The sequence below is a fragment of the Cynocephalus volans genome, chromosome 5 (genome assembly GCF_027409185.1).
Source record: "Cynocephalus volans isolate mCynVol1 chromosome 5, mCynVol1.pri, whole genome shotgun sequence".
Taxonomy (NCBI): domain Eukaryota; kingdom Metazoa; phylum Chordata; class Mammalia; order Dermoptera; family Cynocephalidae; genus Cynocephalus; species Cynocephalus volans.
In genome coordinates, this window is record NC_084464.1 from 9,981,314 (window position 1) to 9,999,885 (window position 18,572).

Below are 18,572 nucleotides of genomic sequence, written 5' to 3' on the forward strand. Positions count from 1 at the left end.
ACTAATTTCTTGCCACCATCCCCTGCTTCCCACCTCTAATAACCATAGTTCTGTTTTCTCTTTTTTTTTTGAAAGTTTATGTATTATTGTGATTATTTCTTTCTCTTTTTCCTTTCATTTTCTTTCTTTATTTTAGCTCCCACTTATGAGTGAGGACATGCAGTATTTCTCTTTCTGTGCTGGCTTATTTCACTTTACATAATTTTCTCTAAGTTCATTCATTTTGCTGCGAATGGCAGAATTTCATTATTTTTTTTATGGTAGAGTAGTATTCCATTGTGTATATATACCACACTTACCTTATCCACTCCCATCTGTCAATGGACATTTAGGTTGATTCCAACTCTTGGCTATTGTAAATAGAGCTGCAATACATATGGGAGTACAGGTGTCCTTCAACATGATGATTTCCATTCCTCTAGGAATGTAACCAGCAGTGTAGCTGGGTGTATACCTCAAGAAAAATACCCAAAGGAATACACCCAGCTACACTTTAGGGATTGCTGGGTTGCATGGCAGTTCTATCTGCAGTTGTTTGAGGAACCTCCACACTGTTTTCCATAGTGGCTGCATTAATTTACAGTCCCAGCAGCTGTGTAGGAGGGTCCCCTTTCTCCATATCCTTGCCAGCATTTGTTGTTCTCTGTCTTTTTGATAATGGCCCGCATAACTGGGGTGAGATGATATCTGCGTGTGGCTTTGATTCGCATTTCCCTGGTGCTGAGGGACGCTGAGCATCTTCTCACGTATCTGGTGGCCCTCTGTACATCTTCCTTTGAGAAATGTCTATTCAGCTCCTTTGCCCATTTTTAAACTGGGTTACTTGTTTTCTTACTGTTGAGTTATTTGAATTCTTTGTATATTCTGGATATTAATCCTTTGTCAGATACATAGTTTGCAAATATTTTCTCCCATTCTGTGGTTGTCCTTTTGCTCTGTTAGTTGTTTCTTTTGATGTGCAGAAGCTTTTTAGCTTGATATAATCCCATTTATTTACTTTTTCTTTTGTTCCCTGTGTTGTTTCTTAATGACTTCTTGAAGAAAGGATGGGAAGACAGCTAGTAAAATCTGCCTTTTGGCCCTGCTGTAGGGGCGCCTCCGTGAGAAGGCTCCCGTTCCTGTTGTGCTCAGACCTCACATGAAAACTGTGCCATTGTTTCTGTTGCAATGCTGGCTGGGTCATGATGGCCCCTAGGTTTAGGAATTGTGGAAGATTAAAGCCATGTTGTTAGAGTGTTTCAGGGAAATGGGACACTGATTTGCACTGAGGAAAACATAAAGCTCATGTTTCATTTTTTGATTTTTTCAGCAGCCCCAGAGCTTCTGTAGCCACAGTGCTTGCTCATGAAGGCAAAAGGTGCAGAACCAGGCAGCCCTTTTATGGGAAATGTCATCATTTTTACAGGCCTGGCCCTTGACGTGGTCGGGTTTAGCAACTTGTTTGAGACCACATAGGGAGCGGAGCTGGAGGAACAGCTGGCAACAAAGCTTCCTCCTTTCAGCCAAATGGTCTTTCCCTAAAACTATCTACCTTCCTCAGGAAACTAGTCTTTGAATAGCAGCCTACCCTCCACTGAGAGCCTGGGCTGGAAGATGGAGAGAGGTTTCCACTGGGTGAGCTGTGTGGCCTTGAGTCACCGGGATGAGTCAGGAATGGGCAGCAGTCATCGGAATGGATGTGTGAGCTTGCTAAGCACATTTCTCTCTGACTTCACTGGCTCTTCACAGAAGAGATTACGGATGCTTAGAGAATGGAAGTTGTCTGTCCTAGGAAGGGTGTGGGACTGTTCTGCTGGAACAGAGGTTCATTGCCCTGGCCCTTTTATTAGTTAAAAGGCTTACACTGTCAATGGCTCTTTTGCAAGTATTCATTTAGAATCAAGTTTTATACTCATAATCATTAGAATTGTATGGCTCTCGTCTATTGCACTCTAGCTACTTAACTAGTATATTTGAAGCTACGGGCCTTTGGACATATTCTGCTTTTATGAAAATTTGAGCACTCCAAGACTCCCTTTGGGAATTCTTTTGGTGGGTGTAATTTGATGTCAGACAGAGTCACAAAAATCAGTGTTCTGCAACTTTCCCCTTGGTGACAGATCGTGCCTCATATTTAACTTTTTCTGTTTTTAAACTATGTCTCTAAGCATCTATTACCACCTTGTTGACAGTTAAGACAGCATCCTTTAAAAAGTTAAATTTGCTCTTTACTGAACTAGCCAAGAGGTAAATAAACCACAGGCAAGCCAGCTTGTACTGTGTGATCTACAGTTTCTTTGAGTTTGTTTTGGATTCACTGTTTAGTGTAGGTGTGGAACACTGCTGAAAAAACATAAAAAACCGTTCTAGAGACCTGCTATGGTAGATTTTCAGGAGTGCCTTCCACACTGAACTTTTTAACAGTGGTTCTTAGTGGAGTCATGCCTTGTGACCTACACTATTACTACATTTTGTAAGTGTGAATTCTCTTTGTTCTTGGTACTGAGAGTAAAACATACAGATCCAATTAAAGGTTGTGTGCATAGCACAGTGTTTATCAGTGCAGTGAGGGAAATAAACCACTGGGTGGCTCAAATACAAAGCCTTTGCATTGCATTTTTTAGTCCTTGATACTTACACCTAAGTTTTACATTTGCTTTGTACTTCAGAGAGACTGTTCAGTATAAACTATTACAAGAATTTATTTATTTTTTTCACACAGTCTTAGAATGCTAAAGTAGAAAGTTGGTTGTTTGAAATTGTCATTAACATTTACAAGTTTTTGAATACAAACGCGGTGTTTGCTTAGGCTGAAATAAGTGCCCAATTGTCATCTTGGAATGTTATGGTACATTGTATATTTACATATTTATTTTGACATACATCTTCCATAGTTGCAAATAAAATGAATAGATATCTTATTTCACTTTTGAAATTTAAACTGTAAGCCTGGTTTATATTGTCTTACTTTATACCTCACTCTTCAGAAAAAAAGAGGAGACACACAATACCTATGAAATCAACACATAATTTTTATGGACTTATTATTATTCCCCAAGAAGAACTTTGAAAACTTATTTTAATCCATGAAAAGATAGTTGCTATATAGATTCCCATTTACATTAGGAGAAAAAGATTAAAATGCAAAAGTATTGGCTTTATTTTAGAATAAATGTGCAATAAAGTTCAAGTAAATTATCCCAGTTGCCCTTAGCAGACCAAGACACAGCGTCTTAATTTTGGTTTTCATACTTTTTATTTTCAATCACAGAGTTCCTAGAATTGGAAATTTTTTCCTGATAAGCTTAAGGCATAAAGGAAAATAAAACACTTTTTTCAAAAATTTAGTGTTCAGTTTCCTATTTGTCTAAGGTCTTCTTCCTTTTGCTTCAGAATTTTCAGACAAAGTCTTTAGGTCCTGTAACTTCTGTTAGAAGAGGAGGAACAAGGGAAAGAAGGTGAAGTTCAAGTGTTTTTTTCTTTGTACTAATTCTAGTTAAAGTGTTTGTTGAAGAAAAGATGAAATAAGTTTTTAAGAACATGTTTTAAAATTACTATGATTTTATTTACTCTTGTTAATTCCACCTAGAGTATTATTACCTCAGAAAGGAAACCAAGGTCTTTATTGATATTATTAAAAGTAATGTTTTTTTTTCTTTTTAGTGAAAAAAAAATAAGTCTTTGATAATTCTGAAGACTGTTTGAGGAGTGATTGTGGCTCACAGAATAGCATTTGTGGAGCATCGCTACTGGACTTGGCCGGCAGCAGTATTACTGTGTCTGCAAGTCGTACATTGACTACGCTAACTTTGCCCCTTTATACATGGTCATCCAAGTAGTAACGAAGCCTTCAACAACGGATCTTTGCTATGGTATTAATTTTTGTCAAGGAAATTGATGTGATTTTAAAGAACTGTCACTGTGTGTGAACTGGGTAGGGGAAGCTATTTGTGTGTTTTCCCCTCCCCCATGATTAGGAAAATAAAACAACCAAAAAGCGTGTGTGTGTGGCACGCTTTAATTCTAGTCATCTTCTATTTGTATTGGTGGCTTGGAACCTTTTTTTGTCATAATGATAAGAGAACTAGACATGTGAAACATGTTGATCGATAAAGGAAGTAAAATTGGTAGAAAATGCTTAAAGACATAATTTAGTGTTAATATTTTAGCTGTCATGTTTATTTATTGGTTTTAAACAACTATATATATGTGTGTGTGTTTAAAATATACTCCATGAGGAACTGACCTTTAAGAATCATGAAACATGAGGGCACTTCAAAAAGCTCATGGAAAGATTCACATGATCTTTCAATTCTGTTCTTCCACAAACTTTTTGAAGTACCCTTGTATTTTCCCCAAGTTTCTTTTTAAAAAAATGTTTTTTAAACATTTTAAAACATTTTTTAAAAAAAAGTTTCATTGTGAATATTTTAATGTCATTTCTTCCTTCTTTAATTTCCTTTTAAATTAGTTTTACTATATATGCTGATTCAGAAATTAGTCATTTTTAAATTACAGAAATTTAAAAACTAAGCTTTGAATCCAAAGGAGCTCATGTATGGAATACAGAAGCACCTGGATCAATAGATGCCTTTCTTTCTCATATACACGCAGTACAAACTGCTGACAATGCTGAGATTAAGTCAGGATCTCCTGAGGCATGGGAGCCATCTCACTTGACTTGCATCACACTAAATTGAGAATGACAGGTAATATTAATAATGCCTTTTTCCTCTATAGCACTTTCACTAAGCTTCCACTATTCTAGGGGTTCATGTGGGGTTTCATGTGTATTTGCCACTTTATAGTCTTAAAATGAAATTCACAGATAACATATCTTAACTACACACATTATTTTAAAAAATCTATATATTGTTTTTATTACCACAAAAAAGGAAATAAAAAGAAACTTGTTTGCCAGGAGAGCCAATGTTTTAGTACACAGAGGTGTAGACACTGCTGCCCTCGAGCCTTTGATGGAGCTCTCCAAGGCCTGCACCTCCGTAGCATCCCCAAGCGTGGGACGGCCGCAGCCGCAGGCTGCCACAGGTGCTGGCAGCGGAGACTCAGTAAGCACTAGTGGTCTGCTCTTAGTGTCGTCATTTTTGAAATGGTTGAATTTGGAATAAAATAGTAGTCCTTAATACATACTTTGTCCTGAATACAACTTTGGAATAAAGTAGTCATCTTTAATACATACTTTGTAACACATAGTTTGTGCCTGTGTAAAAAATGAGTTAGGTTCTATGCTCAATTATAAACAGGGTTTTTTTTACCCACATGAGTATCCAACAAGACTTTAAAAAGTTGTGAGGAATTCAGGACAGTCTTTGGCTGTGTGGACTGTCCTGGGCATTCCTTGTCTGCACCCTCTCAGAGCCAGTAGCATCGTCCCCCAGTCACTGTGACAACCAAAATGCCTCCACAAATCCCTAAAGCCATCCTTAGGGCTGTGAGAGCCAATGGGTAAGCCCTAGCAAGGTACCACGTGTCCATTCAGCACCACCGTTAGGAACATGCCCTGTGGCAGTCAGCGTTAGGTGCTGCAGAGCTGAGGTGAGCGGCACTTGTTTTCTTCCTAAGTGAGTACAGTCTCGTGCTCAAGAAAGCACATGTGCCATGTCAGGGAACGTGGGGTAACGTGGCCACAGGAGGGATCCAGAAAACAATACCTGTGGATCATTTCAAAGATGAACTGTTTTCCTCCTGCCTTTATGTTGTCTCCTGTATTGCAGAAGCCCCTTGGGGTCCTGGCCAAGAGGCCACTGCCCTCAGGAGCACTGGGTGGGATTCCAGCTCTGCCCTCAGGAGAAGAGACCGAGAACTAAAACTAGACTTGTCCAAGCCTTGGTATTGTCATCTGTAGAAGTGGTGGTCATGAGACTACCTATGCAGTGGGATAACTGTGAGAATTATAGATTTTGTGTAAAGACAGCTCAATGGCTTATACATAGTGAGTGCACAAAAAGTTGCCTTTTACTGTTTTTTTTTAACAACAGAGAGAAAACAGGCCATCAGTAAATAGAATTAGGGTTACTCTAATACTAAACTAATTTGCTCTTTTATTAGAAACATTTAAAAAATAAAATTCCTGCGGTTTGCAATGTCAGGTTTCCATTTCACATTTGCTCTTTTTTCCCATCTCTGGTTATTTTCTTCAGAAATAAAATACAAAGTTTATAAAAAAAGCATTTTGTGCTTTTAATAAAAGTTGCAGGTTGAATGTTTTTTTCCATTGGCTAAGTTGCCTTCCTGAGCTTAATGACCTCTGTGAGGTGGAAAAGGAGCCAGGAGTAGAGAGGACTCCGAGCAAGAAGTCTGCTGAAACATGTGCAAAGTGACCAACATCTGTAAAAGGTTCACGTTTCGTTACGTAAGTTGTCCCATAACCTCACTGCACCTCATCCTTTAGAACAAAAGAACCGCTGCACATTACCATCAGCCTCGTAGTCATGAAGTCATGAGTTACATTGGTCACAAAAGTTTTGGCAGAATGGATCTTTGTGTTGTAGTCGTTGGTACTCGCAGACCTCGACCATCAGTTATACAGCAGAATATCAAAGCCATTCCCATAGCCAGTGGAATATAGACGGAGAAAAAATTATTTTCAGGTGTGAAGGTATGTTTCCAATCCTCCAGAAAGGTGTACTAGTTCCATGTTCTGCAAGTTCCATCAAAATGAGCATGCTCTGGAAGCACACCCAGAACTATAAAGGCCGGAGATTATAGACTGCAAAGTGAGCAGAGTGCCAAGAGCAGTGGCCTCTACTCTTGGTTTCTAAATAATATGCATTCCTGGCCCTTCCCAGATCTATGTAGTCAGGATTTCTTAGGGTGGGGGCCAGAGGGTCTTGCTTTGAACAGGTTCCCCACCTGATTCTGATAATGATATGAATTTGGGAATCACCATAGGGATTGGAAAATTAACTCTCCAAAGACAGGACTAGCCTGCAGTTTTGATTGTCCATTTGATCTCTGTACCTGGATGCTCTCTCTAAGTCTCAAAGTCCACACAGCTAAATTCAAACTTCTGCACTCCATCCTCTCCCCTCCCCCAACTCCTGGTTCTGTTATCAGCATGACTTCACTCCCTGGTACCCAGGCTTGAAATACCAGTTTCCTTGGTATGGTTTTCTGCTTCCCTTTTTTCCTCAGACCAGTCAATCACCATGTGTTCTGTCTCTTCCCTGCATCACAAGCTTTGGCCATAATGGGCACTGGCTCTTCTCCTCCCTGTCTCCTGTCTCTCGAGTGCCCGCACTGAGTGTGGCATCCCCCTGCCTGTGGCCTCTCCTGTTGCTCTTCTGCTGTCCCTCCTAGCCCGGCTCCAGTTTCGTGTGCTCAAGGATGGCTTCCTGGGCCTCCTTCAGCAGATGTGCCCTTGCCCTCCTCTGAATCCTCTGCCATGTGTTGCAGTTAATCAGTGATTGGCTTTTTGTTATTGGACATTAAACTCCTTGAGAACCAAGACTTGTCATCTTGACATCCCAGCAGCACTTAGTGAAGAACCGTGACCATGGTGGATGAGGTAATGACCGTTTGTTGTATTCTTTATTCCATTGTTGCTAAGAACAAGAATTAAAATCTCTTACTACTTTTTCCTACCTCAGTAGTGAATCTATCCTTATCAAAATAGAACATTTTGCTTCTTGTTTTTTGTTTTAAATCTCAAGGGGGAGGTTGATTATGTGACCAGCACAGGGCAGTTAGAGACGTCTCAGGTGAAGCACCTGGATAGGCTAAAAGCAGGTCCTGGTGCTGCTTTTATAGGCAGCTGGAAATTACCTTTGGTTTTGGAAGGAAGGTGCTAAATAGGAAAGCTAAAATTATTTGTTTAACCGTTAATGAGGTTCAGCTAGATTGGACTTTGCGTCCAGTCTTTGTGTGAGAGAATTCTGAACATTTAGGTAAAAGAAATCCATAGCCAGTTGTATGCAGCGCAGGAGACTTTGTGCCCTCCCACTGCCCCCTCACTGTGAATCCTCCTCCTTGGGAGACACAGGCATGTTGCCTCCAAGAATGCGGCGGGCTGTCAGCCTGAAGATAGAACCAGCCTGAGGATAGGGTATTGGCTTGTCAGTTATTAACAGACTGGATTAGGCTAATCATAATGGGCCGGTCATTTCTGTACCAACCTGAAAGCTCTGCAGGGAGCCTGAAGACTTTACTTTTCTGCTTTCCTAGGCAAATTACTGTGGGTATTGTTTTTTAGGGTTTTAGAGGCAAAGAATTCTGAGATTTGAATCCACAATATTTTGCTCTTTAGTAATGGACTATACTGAAAACCCTTTTAATAACAATCCCTTTGAAGAAAACAATTTCAGCTTGAAAACCATTGCTCATTCCGTCCCAATGTGGACGCCCTTTTATATTGTCTGTTACAGTGAAAGAAAAGCAGAGGAAAGTCATAGCCTAGAGTTTAAACCTTTACTGTTTTACTTGCTTGGTATGTCATCTTATGCAAAGCTTTCTTAACTTAATTTTAAACCTCAGCCTTCTTTTCAGGAAAATGGGCATAGCGATGGTACTGCCCTCATAGGAGAAGATCTCATGGCAGATGAAATGAAATGGAGCATAGCAAGCACCATCTCTCTCATAAATGTTTTCTAAACCGAACACTGGGAGGCATTTCCTGTGCTGCTTTCATTTTGCATTTTGTTGAAGAGCTTGGTACTTCTCCAAGGAGGAGTTTGGGTCTACATGGATAAGAGTCAAGCTTGTGACTGTAACACAGGTAAACCAAATCCACAGAATGATGAATACGTCAGGTGAGAAACAAAAGAATGAAACTTGTTTCTCAAGTCACAGGTCTTGTCACTGTGACTTTGTCCCAGACCAATAGGTGGAGGTAAGCAGAATCTGAAGGCATATGGAGGCCCTTCTTTGGCCTGAGACAGGAGTGCTTTACCAACTGACTAGCTGGAGGCCCCTTTTTCTTAACTGGTTGCACAGAGGGCCAGCTGAAACCAACTTATTCACCCATTTCTTTTGTGAACTTGGCTGATAAATAAAGAATATCTCTGGTCCTAAATGTTGTTATTGTAAAATTTATAAAGCAGACACGTTATAGAAGAAAATACAAAATATGGTTACCTAGAGAGCAGGAAATATTTAAGGATGTTTTAATGATCTGGCAAAGCTTTAAAACATTTATTGTTTTAAAACAGAGTATCACTAATGTTTAATAGTAGATTCCACTTTTAGTTAAAAGTATCAAATTTATCACATATAACTTTATATATAAATATATGTACATATATACTTATTTGTGAAATGCGGCAAATACCCAAATAAAGACTTCTTTCAGGTGTCTTTGGTTTAAAACACTAGCAACTGTAGCGTATTAGTACATATACACTCAGTAATTTCAGTCCCTCACCTTGAGTGTCAGAATCTTGATAAGTGAAACTGTGTAGGTAGTTTTGTGGTTTTTAGTCCTTGCTTGACAGAATGGATTTTTTTCCTTTAAATTAGTAAACGAACCTAAACAATGGTCCTCAGTGTGTATTACAAGTTAAATGCCATCACAAAGAAATAATCGGATTACTCCAGAATATGACATTTTTTAAGACAACTGACCTGGTTTTCAAAAAGTCATTTTTTTTTTTAACTAGGGGGAAAGCATAGTGGATTGAATTGTGTCCCCCCAAACTCATTGAGGCTTGACTTGTATCCCCAGGTTTTCTGTAGTAGAAACTTACGAGTCCAAGCGGGCGTGTGAGCTCCGGGGTGAGCAGGTGAATCCAGGGAACGAGGCGGCGTTGGGGGCGCGGGTCAGGGAGACGGGCGTCCGCCTGGTGCAGGTGGAGGGGCAGAGGAAGGACGGCGGGCCAGCCCCAGGCCGGGTGGGCAGCCCGCCGCCGGCCGGCTCGGAGGTGTTCTCGGGCGGCTGCTCCAGGACGTCTCGGAGCACCAGGGGATCCCACTGTGGCAGCGCGCGGGCCGCCTGCGAGATACGCCTGCCCATGACCTTCAGCGGCCTGAACCGCGGCTTCCCGACGCCCGCTGCAGCTCGCGGCGCGGCGCGCAGGCCGCCATGGCCCCGCTGCACAGCTGCCCGCTGCGGCGAGAAGAGCGAGCTGCGCGTGGACGGGTCACCGCGAACGGGAGCCGCCGCCGCTGCTGCTCGCGCTGCAGCCTCCGGCCCGGCCTGCAGGAGGCGCTGCCGCTGCCCAGCCCCGGCGGCGCCCGCGCAGATCGCGCTGCTCAAGTTCAGCTCGCAGCGCAACGCCGCCGCCTGCCCCCAAAGGCACTGGTGGGAGGGCTGTCTGTGGAGGGCAGGAGGCCGTGGAGTGGCTCAAGACAGGCCCGAAGCAGCGACTACGCCAGCAGCTTGCGGGTCCCTCACTGCGGTGCCTACAGCCGCAGGGCAGCCGATTGGCCTTGGCTAGGGACAGGCTAGGGTCCCAAGGGGCTCGGGCTGCCCTCCAGCTGCTGTGCTAACAAATGAGGCTGGGCAGCCCGGTCTTCCTCACCAAGTGTTTGGGCACAGGACCTGCTGGCTGGCACCACTTCTGGTACCATGCGGTGATCCCTGGTCATCCAGTGCCTTTCAGCGGCCTTATCTGGGTTGCGCTGGCCGCAGATGGGCAGGACGGGCATGACGTAGCTAAGGATGCGGCGTCCGCACAGCTGCTGGAGTCACTGAGTGAGTCTGGGGCTGGCTTCTTGTGGTCTGCTGGGGCTGAGCCAGGTGCCATCATGAAGCAGTGACCCCGTCCTCCACAGGCAGCCTAAACAAGGAGGCAGAGCCTGTGTCAGTCTCCAGCCCAGCAGACCTGGGTGGCCACTGTCTGATCCCATTGGGGGAGGGGCGGGGTCCTGCCGCATGTGTGACACAGCCTCCCTGCTCGGGCAGGGCCTCATAGCACCTGGGTGGCTCGGGTTTGGCTTATGTGGTGGTGAAGGACCTTGCCCTCCCCCTCCCAGCCCAGGGTCAGACCTGATCCCATGGTGAAACCCACACCTACCTTTGTCCTGTCACCCCTCTTTCTCCCACAGCTCAGTATGAATCATGGTTATTTTCTTGATTTCTTTTGGTTGGATTTTATTTGCGGGGCCGGCTGAACCAAAGGGTCAGAAATCCTGCCGTCATCTCCACTTCTTGGCATCTGGGTTTGGCTTATGTATAGTTTTGAGTTTCTCTATGCTGGTTGTATTTATATTAAACTCCTGGCTGGTATAAAAAAAAAAAAAGAAAAAAGAAAGAAACTTACCCCCACTGTGACTGTTAAGAGGGTGGGAAATCCTGTTATGGTAGTTGAAAGGTGGAGCCTTGAAGAGCTGATTGGATTGTAGGACCATGCAGGAGCAAATGGATTAAAAATGATGGTCAGGGGTGTGATTCTGAGGACTTTAAAAGAAGAGGAGAGTCTGTCTTTCTCTGTCTTGCTCTCTCAGCTTCCACCACCTTGCAATGTGAGACCCCGGGGTCACTGTCACCACCAACAGATGGACTTGGACTTCCCAGCCTCAGAAACTGTAAGCAATAGATTTTGTTTTCTTTACAAATCACCCACTTTCAAGTATTTTGTTATAAGCAACAGGAATGAACTAACACAGAAGGTATTTGATTAAAAGAAACAAAACAAGGGCCGGCCTGTGGCTCAGTCGGGAGAGTGTGGTGCTGATAACACCAAGGCCCCGGGTTCAGATCCCATATAGGGATGGCCTCTGAGCTCACAGGGTGAGCGTGGTGCTGACAACACCAATTCAAGGGTTAAGATCCCCTTACCGGTCATCTTTAAAAAAAAAAAAGAAAAAAAGAAACAAAACAACTGATTATAATGTGAACTTTGAGAAAGAAAAAAAGCAGCCCCTGACCACCATAGCTGAGCCAGGCCATGGAGTTCTCCTACTGAACATAAACCATGTCCCAGAACACTCTCTCTGTTACCTTTCTGGAGCAAGATAAAAACCAAGACCGTTCTGTAATTGTCTAAGAACAGACAAAAACAAGAACTTTGTCCAAACCACAAAATGGCCAGATGTCTCCCTTTCCTACACTATTTTGCCTGCTTCTAAGTAAAAGTTAAGATAATCATAGAATTGCTCTTGCTTTTTGACAGCACCCAGTCTACAACAAAACCACCCCTTCCTTGAACCCTCCCCCAATCAACTAACACAAGCTGAAGTCCTATGAGCCCCATCTTGAGTTGCAAAGAGTTCAATCAAATATGTCCTCTCCTCCTACCTTTACAAGTATGTTCCTGGCATCCAGGTCCCACCGCTTGCTCACCAATCAGAAACAAAAGACTGGTGAGTCCCAAATGTTGGTGCAAGGCAGGAAGTTCATTATCAGATGTCTAAGGAGACAGACTAGAACTGTCTACCACTTTAGGGTTTCAGGGGACTTTAAGGGGGAGCGGAGGGAATGGAGCACGGGAAATGAAAAGCAGGAGGGAGGGGCACGTGCAAGGAACCAGGTGCAGTCTCAGCCAGCCTCCGTCTGGTTTCTGCTCCCGTCCTTGCTGTTATCTCAGGGTCCTGCTGGAGGGATGGAATCAGCATAGCTTTAGTGAGTCTTCCTTGGATAGCACATGCAATTCTGCCGCTCCAGGCTGACCGGAGGACAGCTTCAAGTCCATGTATATAACGTCATCTTGCCCCATAACCGAGGTTCAAAATATCAAATAACCATGGGGAAAGAGGGAACTCAGAGAAATGAAGTCCAAGGAAAAACAAAAAATCTGTGTCCTTTTGAAATCTTTGAGAACCCATGCAGTTTTAGTTCCCAACATGGCTTCAGTCCTGCTCACTCCAACAACTTACCTTCCTAATTACCTGGAAAGTCTGTTTCAAGTTTAGAATTTTTAGACACCCTGAAGTTTCAGGCTGGGCCATACTGTGAGGATCACAGCCTGCACACGATCTCCCCTTCTCTTCCCACCCCGGCTCCACTCCACAAGTCAAAGAGCCTGTTGGGTTTCCATGTGGACACAGCAACCAGGCTTGGGTTTAGTGATAATATTTGGCAAGCCTCAGCCAGGAGCTGAGTGCCCCCTAACCCACTCCCCCTCATCTCTGTCTCAATTGAACACATCTAGTTTCAAAAGATGGGCCTGCCCCCCGCAGCCCAGGAAGTTAAATCTCTGTGTCAGTGTCCTCAACTGTAAAACCTGATCGTGCAACTTTGAAAGATCCTTATGCAAATGGGTACGATTAGTCACCTGTACCAGATTAATCCACCCAAGCAGGATCTGGAAAGAAGAAAGTCCAGAGAGAAAGACCATGCAAGAAGATGTCACTGGTTACTGAGAAGACTGCCACTCTGCAGCCGGCTGTTCTCACTCAGACTCTGTACATCTTTGCTTATGTGTAAAATTTGGTGTATTATAATAATTATGGTGCCGACAGGGAAAACAGGCCAAGAGCACAAGCAACATGTTCAAGATTATATGGCAGAAACCAGACGTGTCATTAGTCGTATTCCATGCTACCTTCCACACCATAATGGGTTTTTATCTCCAGTTTTGTTCATTAGCTACATGTGACACCGGTCATAGGTTTCAGGGATGTTTGCTCACACATGCCTGATGACATCCTTAGGAAGGGGATGCTAGAATGATCACCACTGTGTAGAAGGGGAGACTGGGAAGGTCCTGAGAGTCACAGTGGCTTGTCCAGGGTCACATAAGTGATAAGAAGGAGGAGCTGGGGCTGAACCTCCATGTATCTCGTCCGAGCTGTGAAGCTGGCTGCACCCAGGCCTTGCACAGGGGTGTGGTCAGGCAGTGTTGGTGGAAGTGTGGGCAATAGAGAGAGCTCATGGGGAAGGAGGGTCAGCAGTCAGGTACCCAGAGGGGCAATTGCACTCTTGTACACAGAGGAGGGGTTCAGGAAATGAGGTACCAGGAGGTGACCTCACTTCCTTGACGACAGACCCCAACGGAACTCGGAACTCGGTAACCTGGCACCCACATTCTATACACAGCCCCTTCCCCAGCTCACTTGGCCACAGGCAGAGTGAGATGTCGTGCTGTATCCCGAGGTCCCGGGGCAGTAGCCCCAGGCAGCCCTGGGCTGAGAGGTTTGTCCGATGCTTCCGGCGCTGAGTCAGCCCTCGCCCTGGACTCCTGTGGCCCTTTGGCAGGAGGTCCCCAAAGGTAATGTCAGGTGTCCCAGGGGAGGGCGGGCCAGGCCAGCACTGTGAGCCTCCCTGGGTGACCGCACACCCTCCTCCTGTGTGTGGGGGCGGGCATGGGGACATGGGACACCCTCCCTGGGCAGGGGCAGAGGGTGGGGGATTTATAAACCTGCTGGTTCCTGGTGTGTTCACACCTCAGGTCAGGGCTGGAGGGTGAAAGGGGACTGAGGGGGTGGCAACCACCACCCTGTACATGAACCCTGGGCCCTCAGGCTGTCTTCTCAAGTCCTCCCTGGGGTTCAGACTGGCCTCCGGCCCCTTCCCACCTGGGGATTCACAGTGCTGTCACTATGTATCTCTCCCCTTTCCTGTTCAAGACTAGAAACAAGACTTCCCTGAACCTGGATGCCACCCAGATGGTGTGGCCAGTACCGGCAGGCACCCTGCAGAAGCGGGTGGCGCACCTGCTGCTCGCTGTCCTGGATGGCAACCGCTCCTATGTGCACAGCTTTATCCTGAGCTACAGGAACTTTGCCAGTCCCCAGCAGGCGCTGCACCTGCTTTTCCTCAGGTGAGCACTCTGCCCCTCGATCACACAGGGTCACTCGGCTGCCTCCCAGCTTCACAGGACTGTCATCATACCCCTCTAAGCCTCAGTTTCCACCTGTGTTCAGAGGGTGGTAACAGGAACAAGCTCCAGTGGGTCCCCCATGGAAAGTGCTGCTCCTGAGTCCATCCCTGTGGAAAGTTCTGCTGGAGGGGCCACGGTCGTCCTCATTCAGGATTCCTGCCCCCACCCCACGAGGAAGTCTCTGTCACACCCTCACTGACCTCGTTGACTTGGGCTTCACACTTTTCACATTTGAGATTCTATCTGTAGGCTTCTGGGTGTATTCAAAGCAGGGAGACTGGAGGCTGGCAGAGAGGCTTCAGGTGCACCCAGATATCTTGGGAGGAGTTGGTTGGCGTTCATTCCTTCAACAAACATATCTGAAGTCACACTATGTGCAGTGACTTTCTGGGCACTGACCATATTCCAATGAACCGAGGAGACTACATTCCCTGCCCTCCTGGGCTTCCATTCTAGTCAGAGGTCAGACAACCACAATATACATGAGAAGCAGGTAGTGCCACCATATGGTAGATGTGACACCGTCCTGGTCTCCTCTAGGTACAGAAGCGTTGCTTCCAATTTTCATGGGGATGGCGGACCCCTGGAGCTGCTAAAATGGTGAGTGGGGTTTGGGTGCAGATGGAGGGGCTCCCATCTCCACAGAACTGTGTGTGGTCGGTGGGGGCCTGTGGATGGGGGGCTGGCAGAAATCTGGCTGCCACACATCTTATGATTCCTGCTACAGGGCTGAGGGCTCAGGCCTTTCCCTGCAGGAAAAGGAGTCAAGATGAGCTGGGGATGGGGCCACAGGCACTGTAGGGTGTGCGAGAGGCTGGAGAGCAGAGTGAGCCCAGAGAGAACCTGCCCCCACCCCTCCCATCCAGCCCTGCCCACACCCCCAGAGCCCGTGCTGAGCCAGAGCAGGTGTGCAGAGCATCCCGCTCACACTCGGGGATGCTCACCCATGCGGATGCTCAGCTGGTGCTGGTGGTGCAGAGTGTGGTCAGGGTCAAGAGATCAGTGTCAGTGGGAAGAGGAGATGCAGATTTTGATGCAGACACTTGGGCAGCACATCCACGTGTCAGCTCAAGTTTGGGGTTTTCCAAGGGCCCTGGGAAGGCCAGGGGAGCAGAGCCTCCCTCTGTTTCCTCATTCATCAGATATTCCTGGACACCTCCTGTGTGCCAGCGAGTAAGGCCCAGAGCAGACAGCACCCTCCTGCCCTGATGGACAGGTCATTCCAACAGGGATGGGGCAGGGACCCAGACAGAGGAAGGTGTCAGATTTCCCTGAAGAAGGGAAAGCTGGTAACACCAGTGATTGAAGGATCCCCGCACAGGGGCTTTTGCCAGCCCCTCCTTGGTTGCCAGGCCCATCTCTTCCAGGACTGCCATACTGGGGGTGGACATTGGAGGGGCTGGTCTATGGAGAGGCAGGGGCAGAGGGTAGAAGACTGCAGCTCACGCAGGGGAGCCCTGGGAGGGCAGCATAGAGGGATAGGCCAGGCCTCTGATGCTGCTGCCCACCTGTCTCCCCCAGTGCCATGTCCTCCATCCTAAAGATCTGGCTGGAATTCTATTCCATTGACTTCCACGAGCCTCCTGAATTTCCTTCTTTGAAGTTTCTGTTGGCCTATGCACACATCAACATGCCAGGATCAGAGGTGGAGCGCAAGGCAGATCTTCTTCTGGCGCAGCTGGAGAAGCTGGAGCACCTGGAGCCCAGTGAGGCGGAGACTGAAGGTGAGGAGGAAGAGGGTGGGTGCCTGTGAGGGTTTGGGGAGGGGGCTGGGATGGGCCACACAGAGCAGAGTTTCCAGAAGCAGGCTGGGGACAGGGGCACTGAGTACTCAGAACAATCATGCAGTGTTCTGCAGTGTGGGGTGACTTCCTGAGGCTTGGTCGCTGGACTTGGGCTTCTCAGAAAGACTGTCATTGGAAGAGACATAGAAACTCATGTTGATATTTTCAATCGTTGTCACTCCAGTTCCAGCTTCGGCCCAGGCTGAACAAGTGTCCAAAGAGCCAAAGCCATCTTTAGCTCCAGCTCGAGCTCCACCTCCACTGCCAAAGCCAGAGCGAAAGCAATATCCAGATCCCAAGCGAGAGCACGAGAAAGATCAGGAGCAAGATCCAGAGCCCAAGCCAGAGCAAAAGAAAGATCAGGAGCAAGATCCAGAGCAAGAGCTAGATCCTGAGCCAGAGCCAGAGCCCAAGCCAGAACATGAACAACATCCAGAGCCAGAGGAAGAGCAAGAGCAACAGCAAAAACAAGAGCAGGATCAAGATCCAGAGCCTGAGCAAGAGCAAACACTAGAGAGAGCCAGAGCACGAGCCATGGCCAGGGCCAGGGCCAAGGGAAGAGCCAGAACCAGAGCCAGAGGAAGAGCCAGAGCAAGCTCACCTAACCACCCCTGAAACATCAAAAGAAGTAGAAGAAACACCAGCATCCAGGGGAGCCCTGGATCCAGAACTCCCACAAACACCCTCACTAGTCCCCACTCCAGAGCTGTCCTTCCCCTTCCCTGCCACTGTGCTTGTCCTCATTTTTGTCTTTGTCCTGCATCTCCCAAATTTTATCATCTTTTCTCTTCACTTAGATCCCTTGTATAAAATAAAGTGTTTTAATATTTTCAAAATTACAATTCAGTGGCATGAAGTACATTTCTCATGTGGTGCAGCCCTCACCTCTGTCTAGTGAGCAAACAGCTTCATCAATTCTGTAGCCATTAAGCTGTCACTCCCCATCCCACCTCTCCTAGTCCCTGACAACCACTCCATTTTCTGTGTGTGTGAATTGACCTATCGTGGATTGTTCCTATCAGTACAGTTATGTTATGTGGCCTTTTGTGTCTGGCCACACAATATGAGAAGGAACTGATTAATTTTTATTTTATGTTTTTAGTAAGAGGAAAATTACAGAAAAATCAAAGACTATATGTAGAAACACAAAGCCCCAATATTTACTATTGCCATATCTTGAAATAGGAACTACTTTTGAATGACTGGAGAGCCAGATGCCACAGAGGAAAAGACTGACTTTTGCTGGTCAAAACAAACCAAGAATAATGTCCAAAGCTTAAAAGACAAACCCCAGATTGGAAAATTCTTCATGGGCAGAGAAAGGGTAATATGCATCCTAGTGGTACAAAGAGTTTTCATTTATCCATGTTTTTAAGGGGAGAAAGGATATGTTCCTGCAGTTCCAAAGGGAAGCAATTCACATGGCCAGTAAATGTCAGACATCCGCGACCTCCCTTATGATGACACACAAAAATTTACACACTATTGAGATGTCATTTGCCCCATCAGATGGGCAGGTCTGTATGTCTGGTGATGACCAGCTCTGGTGACAATGTGGGAGAAGAGGTGCCAGCGGATGTCTTGGGAGACATGTTCGTAGATACCCCATCTCAGGAACCACTCAGCAACTTCTATCAAAGTGAACACGCGTGTCCATCTGCCAAGTAGTGGTAATCCGGGGAGGTTATTCCACAACCACAGCTGCCCAGGTTTTCAAGATTTCTGTTGAAGTGTTTTCATCACCACACTGGTGGAGGTAGCAAGGGGCTGGCCACGTCTCTAACATCCTGTACAGGGGCTGGGTGTTCAAACCTGGTCCACATGGACCTGGGAACATTGAGCGGCTGCTGAGCTGCACACAGAAATTGTCATGTAAACATGTCATGAAGGCCAGTCTGTATTGAGGGTCTCAGGTTGAAAAACATCTATGTGTTGTCAACATGCATACACACCTGTAGGTAAATGACTGTTTAGGTGAGAGAGTGAGACAGACAGACACAGGACAGAGGAAGTCAAATGGGAGAGACAGCCTGGGAGACGTGACCAAGCCATGAATGAGGACCAGCTCTGCTGGGTGGGACTTTCAAAACCT